A 10,326-nucleotide genomic window follows, 5' to 3' on the forward strand; every position below is an offset into this window, starting at 1 on the left:
AAAGTCCATTAAGACTCTTCAGCTGATCCAGAATGCTGCAGCACGTGTTCTGACAGGAACCAGGAAAAGAGATCATATTTCTCCTGTCTTAGCTTCTCTGCATTGGCTTCCAGTAAAATCCAGAATAGAATTTAAAATCATTCTTCTTACCTACAAAGCTCTTAATGGTCAGGCACCATCTTATCTTAAAGAGCTCATAGTACTGCGGGTCACCTGATGCCCCTGTGTTCCTGCTCGACACCCTCTGCTACAACAACTATTGTTACTAGTCCTATTGTTATTATTGTTATTATAATCATTAACATTACGATTGTTATCATTAACACTACTATAAATATCTATACCATTTTTCATTTAGTCTATAGCAACATCACCTTTACTGTCTGTACCTCTGAGTGTATATTGTGTAGGCTGCCTCCCTCCCCTCTCTCTCTCTCTCTCTCTCTCTCTCTCCCTCTCTCTCCTTCACCCCCAACCAGTCGAGGCAGATGGCCGCCCACCCTGAGCCATGGTTCTGCTCGAGGTTTCTGCCTCTTAAAAGGAAGTTTTTCCTTGCCTCTGTCGCCTAGTGCTTGATCTTGGTGGGAATTGTTGGGCTTCTGTAAATAACATCATAGAGTACGGTCTAGACCTGCTCTTTTATGAAAGCGCTGTGACATAACTGTTGTTGTGATTTGGCACTATATAAATAAAATTGAATTGAATTGAGAACAACCTGGAGCTTAACATGCTCAAACTGTGGAGATGATCGTGGACTTCAGGAGGAGCCCCCAACTCTCCAACACGGACACCATCATCAAGAAGGCCCAGCAGAGGATGTACTCCAGCTCAGGAAGCTCAACCTGCCTAAGGACCTGCTGATCCACTTCTACAAAGCCATCATCCAGTTTGTCCAAAAAGGACAGGGACAGACTGTAGTCAGTTAGGACAGCAGAAAAGATAATCGGTGCCAACCTGCCCTCCACTCTGGACTACATTTCCATAGTCAGGAAACGGGCAGGAATCATCACTGCAGATCCATCTCACCCAGGACACAACCTGTTCCAGCTTCTCCCCTCTGGTAGGCGCTACAGAGCTCTGTACGCCAAAACCAACAGACTCAGGAACAGTTTCTTCCCACAAGCCATCACTCTGATGAACAGCCTGTTCATCATTCAACAATTCCTGTACAATAAGCCTCTAATCAGCCACCTGTTTACTGGTCACCACTTATTATTTATTCATCATTCTCTATTTCAGTGCTGTTCATACTTTTATATTGTCATATTGTAGATACTGTATACCAATCCACCTACCTCAAGTCATTACTCCTGCACAAAGTACTTATAATTATTTATTCCAGCATGTATATGTACCTGTATGCCACATCCACCTCTGACATGTACATACTCCTGCATCCTTTGTCAATGTCTATATTGTTTTTGTTCATAGTGTGTATATTTGTGTTGTCTACACTGAAGTCTGTGTCTGATTTTATATTATTTTTATTATTGTGATTTTGTATTTAAGTAAGCACATCGTGAGCAATGTACAATCCTGAGTCAAATTCCTCGTATGTGTACACATACCTGGCAATAAAGCTGACTCTGATTCTGAAAAAGATATGAGCTCTAGTGGCTTTTCTGTATGCCTGCTGTAAAACAGCTAACATCATAAACTTTCTTTGTATATAATCAGATGATTTACCTCTTCATTCAAAATATCCTTGTTTAGTTACAGCAGCTTCCAGACAAAACACCTTTTTCACAGCTCCTGAACTATAAAACTGAAAAAAAAACACCATCAACAAACAAACATTATTAGCAGCTTAATTGGTCGTTGCCAAAGAGTGGTGGAGAAAAAGTGGCGCAACAGACCAAATACTGCTGATATATTCAGAGCCAAACATAACGTTAAAGAAAAGTAAAGTTTGAGTTCACTATTGAAGTCTTACCCTTGTATATGCTTAAACCTCTACTGTATTATTCACTCTAGATAATGTTATAATGGCTTCAAAATAAAATAAGAAATCATAGAATATGTAATTCATTATACATTTGTTCTGAAAAGTCCTTTAGTCACACTTTCCTCTACAGTACTACATCGTTCATGTCCTATGAACCTTCCCCTAACACACTGAGGTGTTTCGATAAAGACACCGAACGTACCGTACTCCACATGGAGTTTCCTTATCGCTCCTCTCAGCTACTCCTCTGTCTGCTATGCACCATCTGTTGTTCATTTGAATAAATGTCACAACTAGTTAGCCTGTATTTTTAAATCTCTGCCTGAATATCTGCCACATGTCTTTTAGATTTTGTCTTCATGTCTGAACACTATTTGGACATAAAACGGTTATCTGCTACTCTTCCTCAGATGCATATGATTGCATTGGTTTATTTCTTTTTACAGTTCATTTCACAATTACTACTAAGCCTCTAGGATGAGTGGTGAAATTTATATATGAGACTAAAATGCAAATCTGTCTTTGACTTCCAGATATCGTTACATCTGGACGAGTGAGAATGTTATCACAGTGAGTGTCTCATGTTGTCTGCAAAGGTGGTATGTTTAAATGCAAGTTATATAACCATCAACCTGGTACACTTTTGCTAGTTTTCCATCATGTATCTTATTCAATTTCCCAAGTTTATTAGTTGGATTTACCACGTTGGCTGTTTTAAAGGCTCTGTGTGTAGTTTTTAGTGGCATCTAGTGGTAAGGGTTGCGAATGGCCTCCCTTTGCAAGCGCATAGGAGAAGCAACGGTGTCACACTCTGTCAGCTCTTGTGCTAAATAATACATGTGGTCCTCCATTTGTCCAAATTTTACCTCTCTTCTTGCTTCTAACAAACCAGACAACTACTACTACTACTTCTTCTTCTTTGTATGTATTCTACATAGTCACGCAATGCGGTCTGTAAAGCAGTTTATCCGTTTGGGCTACTGTAGAAACATGGTGGCACAACATGGTGACTTTCATGTAAGGGGACCCGTGGTGTATGTAAATAGAAGTGGCTCATTCCAAGGTAATAAAAAGATAATGGTTCATTATGTAAGGTCTTTATACACCACTGAAAACACAGTTATGAATATTGTATTGTATTTTTGTCAATAGATCCTCCTAATTATTACGCACTGGACCTTTAAGCCACAATAAAAATGGCTGAAGTGATAAGCAATTTTTTCTGGCTTTATAAGTTGATGAGGATCACCGTAAGTTAAATGCCTTTGTTCTCTGACATCAGTCTGACTCTGGAGTCCTTCAAGTCCTCATTGTCTTTGTCAGCTGTGATCTCTGAAGGAGTCAGAGCCTGAACTGCAACACGGCTACTGTTGTGTTGCTACTTTAAAACTGTTGAACTGTATGTTAAGAATTCACTACATAGGTGGTCCTGTGTCAACAGTGAATGTAATTATATTTGAGTTATAAGCTAGCAGACCAAACATTCATCAGCTGTGACAACTGCAGTGTTTGGTAGCCAAGGATTCATCTATTAGGTATCTGTGTATGTTCGTGTGTGTGTGTGCCTGCTGTGATGAACCACAGGCTACAAAATCTGTCTTGTTGGAAGGATGGCTGGAGGTTAAAGAAGAATCTGAAACAGAAGACAGAAAGCTCTTTAATTCCATACGAGCAAAGGCAGGAGTGGTATTATTTTTTTCTTTGCGGTTCTCCCTCAGGACTTCACCACTGAAATCTGTTTGTGTGTGCGGCCACCTGCTGAGCAGTGCATAGAAAACAGACTAGGATTTTGGCATCAATACTTCAGGGTCTGTCTGATAAGCTTGGCCTAAGGGGAGAAACCAAACCAAAATAACAACCCAGAGATGGAGAGAGCTTTACTGTCAAAGAAGAAAAAGCATGTTGAGGGACAAAGATGACAAGAAAGCCCAGCAGTGTAAGTACTGTAAGGTCCAAGAAGTACGGAGATCATTTCAGTTTTTTTTCATGCAGATAGATTTGCAAATCGTATTGCAAATAAAAAATTTGTGCTGGGCAAGTATAGAAATTGTAATCGCAATAAATCACAGGATTTTCTGCTGCTTAAATAGCCTAGTTTCCCTACCAGAGTCAGAACTGAAGAAGTCCCTTGGATGAGGGACGAAACGTCTTCAAGTATCTTCAACCAAGTCCAGTTGCCCTTGACTTTAACCTTCTTTGGATAACTATGACCTGGATGACTGAGAATCTTCACAGGCATGACCTTCTGTGATTAATCGCAGAAAATGAAATCTAAAATATTGTATTGCGCACTTTTAATTTAAATTTACTGCTTTTTCACTTTGCAAAACTATTACATAACTCAATAAAGGAGAGAGGAAAAGCCAAAAAGCATAGCATGACCTCTTTAACATAGGCTATATAGATCCGTTTTCTTGTTTTTTCTTGTGAACAGGAATCAGCAGAAACTAGGGCTGGACAATAAAACAATAAAAATAATTATTGCAATTTCATTTTTTTCAATAACAATATAACACATGTTCAATAAATATTCAGTAAATGTTTGACTTTATTCACTTAAGTTATACACAAATTAGGTCTTTTTTTTTATGGGTGAAAAGGGACCGAAAAAAGCTTTTACTTAATTTGACTCGTGCATATTTGTTGACAAAGATTTTATCATAATTATGATAATGTGAAGTGATCCACTGTTTAGCATCTAGTGTTGACCATAATTTAGAGTTTAAACCACAATTAACCATCAGTTTCTTCAACTTCCACTCAGGAGCAAAAATCAGCCTTTAAACTCAAAAGAAATAACAATTTGATACCTTTCGATATCAAAAGATATGAAAATCTTTATCATGATAAAATTTTTGTCGTCCAGCCCTAGCAGAAACAGTCTATGTTCAGTAGGAAGTGTCCCTGTTAGAGAGAGGTGAAGTGCTCGCTTCATGCACATGCCCGCCCGCTGTCGAAGAGGAATTGTGTTGAATTTTTTGTATGCGATGCAGAGCACAAATCAGTGGAAGAGAGACTGATCCTCGCTGTTTGTGAGTTTCCAGAATCGATTACTCTTTACTAAATGGGACATCAACAGGAGGGAATTCACCTGGCAGAGCATACCCGCAAAATTAAATGAAGGCCTATCAGGTAAAGTTATGTAGTCTATAATTTTAACTTGAGTTAAATAGGCTACAGCTGTGTAGCGCACAGAAGCTGTTGCCATGGTTACTATCCATAGAGCGCCTGCAGTTGTTGCCGTGTAGCTATCCACTTTGCTATGGCATTTGATCATTTGTCTTGCTTTTGTTTATCTACTTCTCCCACACGCTGCATCCAACGTAGTCTGCCGAAGCCTCCCTCCACTGCTTGTTTGGGTGGGGGATTTGCAGGCTGATCAACATCCCACCCTTCCTGTCACCCATGGTTTGACTGTAGTATGTGTATTCAGAGCCAGTGAGCAATGGACTTTCATAATAATAATAATAAAAACTGTGTTAATGACAAAATAATTGTTGGTGTTAATTAATCAATGCGTTAATGCGATAATAACGTGTTAACTTGCCCAGCCCCACAAAAAATATAATTTTGAAAATTGTACAGGCTCACTGTTTTCTTTGCACACCTAGCCCAGTCCAGCGCTCACTAGGGTGGTTAACCCCGGATAACCACTGCGTTCCAGAAGCAGATTATCTTCAAGAACACTGTTCTTCATTAGCCACATTGCCATTATGATTTTGTCAGAGAGAGTCGTTCCACCCACATGCAAAGTGGTCATTGGGACAGATTGCCTCTGGCTGCTAGACAACAAATCCTCCAGATTAAATTAAAAAATACATTGTTTTATGATCTGACAATGCTATGGTTAAGTTTTGGTACAATAAAAATGTTTGGGAAACAATAATGAGCAGCAGTAGCTCAGTCCGTGGGGGCTTGGCTTGGGAACCAGAGTCCAGCATGGACCAGTCACATGGAGTGTCGACTGGTAGCTGGACAGGTGCCAGTTCACCTCCTGGGCACAAACCTGGAGCAAGGCCCTGAACCCTTAACTGCCCCCTTGCTCTGAAATCTCTTAATGATGACCTCTTGGTTAAAATTAGGGGACGTTCCTGGTCATAATTATTAGAAGCCAAATTTGATTGTTAGAAAGAAACAGGAAACGAGCCTTGTCTTCCATGTCAAAATCTGATGTTTTGTTGACCCACTCAATGCACCCCGACCTCATCCCTCTGAATTAGCATGCCCAGTAAAAAACTAATTAGAATTAAATTAGGCTGGTTTATAGACCTGCCTAACAGCTAACTGACTACTTCATAATGTCTTCCCTGCAGCACACAAACCCTGCACTACGAGGCTGCTTGTAAACAACATGTCTTTTTAACAGTGCTTATGAAATATAAAAATGTGCTGCTTTTAGTTGTAGTGCATGTGAGACACGCTAGGATAGTAGTGAACCAGCAGGTGTGATGCCTGAAAAATGGACACATTGTCAAAAAAAGAAAGATCATAAAAAGAGTGAACAGACTAAAATACTTCAATCTGTGAAGTGATTCGTATTTTCCACCTCGACTTCAATCTACTCCAGACCTGAGGGTAGAGAAGCAGTGTGTTTGTGTGTGTGTTTTGGCGGGTGGGGTGATACTGAATAATTCAACTGTTCTGCCCAAATTCTGTGGTGAAGCCAGGCAGAAAGAGGACATCATGCAGTGTGTGTGTGTGTGTGTGTGTGTGTGTGTGTGTTGAGGGGCAGCAGAGAAGGTCAGACATGTTGGGGGGATTTAAATGGGATTTCTTTTCCTTCAGATTTAAAAAGGTGCAGAGGAGACACAACACTGAAACTGGGTCAAGGAAATGGGTGAAGGTGAGTGTACCCTACACCGAAACACACACACACACACACACACGCACATACACACAGGAAGTCTGGAGGAAGCCCACAGGGTGATGGAAAGATCACCCTTTTTTGGTTAAAAACATTGTAATTGTTTTCTTGTTCTAAGACATAAGCACTCATTTCTAAAAAAAATAAAAAAATCCTGAAACACTTTTATGGGTGTTTTATATATTGGGGCTCAACTTAAAAGGTGTTACCATTTTTCATTTTCAGGGTGTTTTGTAATGTAATAAAGCATTATTCCCTGTTACGTAGCGGACAGTATCCATGGATGCAGAAACCAATATGTGGGGCTGTCAGGTCATTATGTTTACCTGTGTTCTGTACTAAATGTACAAGTTTGTTTATAAAGAGAGAGATCAGGGCTGAAGGGACACAGAGAACCAGTGGCAGTGATGTGACATCCAGAAAGAGAATTTGACATTATGGACCCTGTAGTACGAGGCAGAGGAGCCAGAGGAGATCACCAGGAGACTGAACTCAAGTCTCCTTTACTGTGTGTTTATTTTGTCAGACATTTTGCAATCATACAACAGTGAACTGATTTATGCATCAGTGCGGCAGAGCAGGATCTACTGTTTGACTGGTTAATATTTATGAGGTGTGTTTAATCACAATAGAAACAGAAAAACAACTGTCCCTCTAGTTAACTTGCTGGCCAAACTAAGATGAAGAAGAAGACATTTAGCTGTTTTGCTTTCCTTCATGTGTTTTAGTGTGGGTGAAGATCTTTATGAAATTAATTAGAAAAAAGGCGCCTCATCATTTTCATGTGTAAAAAGAGCTTTTTCCGATTTAGTCAGCTTAGTGTGGATGGAGCCTCATAGCAGTTGCCCATACAGTGTAGTTAAAACATATCAAATGATAGAGCAATTTGTATGCCATGGCCAGGGGAAAAACCTGTTTCTCTGTGAATGGCCGGTGCTAGTTTAAATAGTACAACAGGAAAATCCATTGTGAGTGCTAGACTGATAATCAGACTGAATTGAAATTTTGACCATTCAGTCTATTTTTAAAATATGCACATAGCTAGGTAATTAGCTAGCTATATAACAAGATGATGTTGCCATTCTTAATCCTGCCAACAAAGGTCTGATTGGTTGATTGCCTTTGACAGCTGTAAATGAACATAACACCAGACCTTTCTTATAGCTGAACCAAGCAGGATATATGGGCAGTGATTTAAACGTCTGAAACTAGGCACAATGGGCGCGCAAGGTATATTAAACTAGCAAGAGAGCTCTGTTTTTGTGAGCCCTGCGAGGCTGGAGTCTGGACCAAAGTGGTTGGTCAACCATAAACTATATATAAGAAGTGGGCCTAGTCATCGTGACGTCACCTGTTGGTTTGTGGACTGCTGTTTTGAAGCCTTGAGTTTGGCATATAGGGCCCTGCTATGTTGAGTTTTTGCAACCAGTGGACATGCCCATATTTGGACGAAACGGTGGAGCTAGTGGCCATGAGAGGAGCTAGCTAGTTTACTTAGCTAGGTGCATCTGTAATTAACGTTAACTGTCATTTTCACAGAGCTGACAACTTTGTTTAGCAAACAACAGTCTTAAAACTAAATGTACTCACCAGAGAAGTGAACAGCCAACTCCTAATAAACTTTTTAAACGGCTCTGGTAAAATTTACACAGTATGAGTCAAACTAGCCTGATTGACAAGTCGCCATGGTAACGACTTGTCAATCATAGATAATCCCACCCTGAAGCATACTCTGCTTTATGGTCTATTTTCCTCTGAATGGGACCATGAATTACTAAATGAACATCATTTTTTATTGATGAAGACTTGAAACTAGTGATTGAGACCATAAACTCATTAGAAAAGTATTACTGAGGTAATTATTCAGGTGAGAAGTAGGGTCATTTTACCATTATTTCTATTGGAGCTGGACTTCTTTTTGCAACCAGAAGAGTCGCTTCCTGCTGGCCGTTCAATAGAATGTAGGTTTAAGGGACTTACGCATTGCATTCATGTCTCAGGCCTAGTCCACACGGAAACGGGTATTTTTATAACCAGAGTTTTTCCTTCTTCGTTTAAAAAGAAAATCTTTGTCCACGTGAAAACGCAAACACACGTTATCAAGCGCTATCAAGAGCATGGCGGCGATATGGCCCTAACCGTAAAGCCATGTTGGCCAATCAGAGCCTAATAAAATTGTAAACAAAGCAGGCAGTGGCGCACAATCTGACATCAAACACAGCGGATAACAACGCACACTCTGACGTTGCAAGGCAAAAACCCCGGTTTTACTGTCCACACGACAGCACTGCAATCAGCGTTTTTGAAAATCCTCACCCTGGCACGGGTTTTCAAAAATATTCGGTTTCAGTGACCTGATACTGCATTTCTGTGTGGACGAACGGCCAAACCGCGCAAAAAAAGTCACGGTTATGAAAATACCTGTGTTCATGTAGACAGAGCCTCAGACTGGAAGCTTTCCGCTTGGGGTGAACTGACTGACGGACATTGCCATCCCTACAGCCATGCACTTTCGTATGTAGAAATGGTTATACCATATTACCAGAGACGTTTTATAGAGGAGACACACCATTCAATCACATCCTCAATATAAACTCTATTGGGAAAGCCTGTAACGGCAAAGATGGCAGTTATCCTGCCCCTCCCTGTTTGTTTTTAACAGCCAAAGCGGGAATCATATTTCAGCCAATCAAGTGGTTCCACTGACACATGGGTCTGTTTTACTTCTACTGCGCATGCTTAGAAGTGGTGACTTATTTTGGGGCAAAGTCGTCAAATTTTTTCAGCAATTTTTATTAGATTTTACTGTTGATTCTATTTATGTAGTTTTTATGTCCATGTGACCAGTAAAAGTGCAGTTCTGCCTCTCTCTCCATTCATTCAGATTGAAGCCTGGTCTTGTTAGGCGTTGCCAAGACGGCAAGAGAGTCCTATAAGGACTTTGACATTACCTATATTACATCACTTTTTACTCACAGTCTAACCATCATGAAAACCATGAGTTGTTGTTGTTCTTGTATTGTTCTTATAAGGAACTGGCCTCATAACCAGAAACACTAAACTAACACCAAATTAGGTTGTGTGCGTTTGTGAACGGACTCTTAATCTTTGTGTAGTTGTGTGTGTCTGTGTATCTATGTTTGTATGTGTGTGTGTGTGTGTGTGTGTGTGTGTGTGACAGTGACAAATGGAAGCGGTCTCCAGTCCATCGTTGAAGTGGCTGCTGCTTTGTGTGGCTGATGATAGCTAACAATAATTGCTACGAGACTTAAAATGACTTGTAATTACACAGAGCATTTCATAACCAGGTCCTGAGTTTGTTACACAGAGAGATTTGTTTTAAAGTCACGTTAACATCATCACTTCCGTGGCAGTGACAAACGACTGAGTCTGCAAAATACTCAGCATGGGCCGCATCAGCACGAGGTCTAATTCAATTTAGTCCAAATTTGTTCTAGCGAGCTGCTCATTAAGTTGGAGGTTTGTTTGTCTTCAGAAAACATTAGCTGAAAGTAGA

Source organism: Micropterus dolomieu, linkage group LG07 (genome assembly GCF_021292245.1).
Source record: "Micropterus dolomieu isolate WLL.071019.BEF.003 ecotype Adirondacks linkage group LG07, ASM2129224v1, whole genome shotgun sequence".
NCBI lineage: Eukaryota > Metazoa > Chordata > Actinopteri > Centrarchiformes > Centrarchidae > Micropterus > Micropterus dolomieu.